General features: G+C 36.2%; 1 long non-coding RNA gene across 1 annotated transcript; it reads right to left on the bottom strand.

Moving 5' to 3' along the window:
• Positions 1 to 653: 653 nt before the first annotated feature.
• LOC306892670 lies at positions 654 to 1,703 on the bottom strand. Its single transcript, XR_013786485.1, has 3 exons — positions 1,576 to 1,703; positions 1,370 to 1,484; positions 654 to 1,268 (listed from the first exon to the last, which is right to left on the bottom strand). It is a non-coding gene; the product is annotated as an uncharacterized lncRNA (long non-coding RNA).
• Between the last annotated feature and the right edge of the window lie 211 nt (positions 1,704 to 1,914).

Here is a 1,914-nt window from a genome sequence, read left to right as displayed (position 1 = left end):
AAAAGCGGAAGACTTTTACATGACACTTTGTAAAAACAACTTCTGCTAACTTTTTCAAGACAAGTTCAATTTTGTGATTAAGGAACAATGTAGAGGAATGGCCCTTCTGTCAGCACGTTATTTATTTCTAATAGAAAAAGTTAGACTTTTGATACAGTAGATGTGTAACAAGTAGTAACCGGCCAGGGTTACTGCTTGGATCCACATGCAGTAAGATTTTCATAAACAAAAACACAAAGTACAAAAAATAACAAACAAAAAGAAACAATGAAGTAAAATAATCCAAATGACACTGAGCAAAGACACTGGCAACATGACCAAACATACAACCCCTCACACTAGACGAAGGAAACACTGGGATTTAAACACATTTAAACTAACAAGACAACAAGACACACCTGGAGAAACTAAGTGACACTAAAAACTACAAAGGACTACAAAACATGGCACAGAATAGCAAGTAACATAAAAGTTCACAAACACAGGGGAAACACAGACTGGGATCGTGACAAGATGGAGATAATGTGCATTATTTGGATTACAGTACTACGGTGGTAGAACATGCACTGCACTCCATTTGGATAACATTTTTTGCTGAACGCAACAGAAGAGTGTGTGTGTGTGCACGGAGAATAAATGAATAACTTGAATTATATACTTTATAACCCCATTTATAACTTTATTGAACACTGTTTTGTACAGGCTGTGCAGAGTCCAACATTTGTACATTCAGGACATAAATATACATTACAGATATATATAGAAAGAACATATCAAAAGGTGGCTTGTGAGCAGTTCATTTATTAAATAGCTTTCAAGAGTCATCAAATTATTAAAGATCCAAGTACAGTAAATCCCTTTTTTGGAAAACCAAATAATATTGACGAATAAACAAATCCGTCTCTGACATATTTCCTACAATAACACTGCAATAAATGTAACAAAGCATACACTGCATTTTAAACATACTTTTAAAGGAGGCATGCTTTCTGTTTCCATCTAAGCCTTGATGGGGCGATCTAAAACACTTAAGACTCAAAGATTTCGGAGGAAGTTGTTGACAGAGGTGTTAAGACAGTGTTGTTTATCTTCATGTCCTGTGGCATGATTCTATCAGAAATACCTTACTTTTGTAGAACTAAAGTGTAAGCTATTTTTCATCAGTGACGTACTTCTGGTGTTGAAGTTTTCTGAGCTCTTGGACCTTCTGTTTCACCCATTCCTTCCTTGAGTTCATACACAATGACTTTCCCTCGCCTGTGTAGAAACTGTGTGCCAAAACAAGTAGAAGGTTTTAGGATCAGCATGTTGTTGAGAAAATGGTGGTGATAGTGATTTGAAAAAATAGTTTTTTTTACAGGCCACTTACATGACTGCTCTCACACAAGGAGGATTTCGTCGTTGAAGTCTGAATCCTGTTATAGGTGACGTGATATTGTCATCAGACACTAATTTGCAGCATTCATTTGACTTTTCGTTTCCATCTGGTAATGTATGAATACGTGATATTAGACATGTTTTAGATCAGATATCAAACACAAGGATTTTGTAGTAAATCAAAAACAGTAAACTCACGTGTGCTCATGATCATCACTGAATAGAAAACAGCAAAAGTCATCATCATCTTCTGATTGAACTGCATGTTGTGTAGCTCCAGATGTCTCAAGTCTGTTGTCAATGCAAAGTTAGAGATGCTCAACACTGACACCTTATGCACCCACACACCCTCTTTATATTGTCAAAAGAGGAACACACCACCGGATTTTCATATATGTTCTAATTATAATGTTTTCTTGAGAAGCACCCTCACATTCTTGTTTACTGATTCTTTGGATCTGATGGTGTAACGCCAAAGGATGAAAGAAAAAACAACCCCAAGAAACGTTTATGGTGTGTCTCAGAGTTATGAAATGC

Source organism: Barbatula barbatula, assembly GCF_947034865.1.
Source record: "Barbatula barbatula genome assembly, chromosome: 3".
Lineage (NCBI taxonomy): Eukaryota > Metazoa > Chordata > Actinopteri > Cypriniformes > Nemacheilidae > Barbatula > Barbatula barbatula.
Note: the sequence above shows the minus strand (reverse complement) of the source record. Positions and strands in the feature narration are given on the sequence as shown.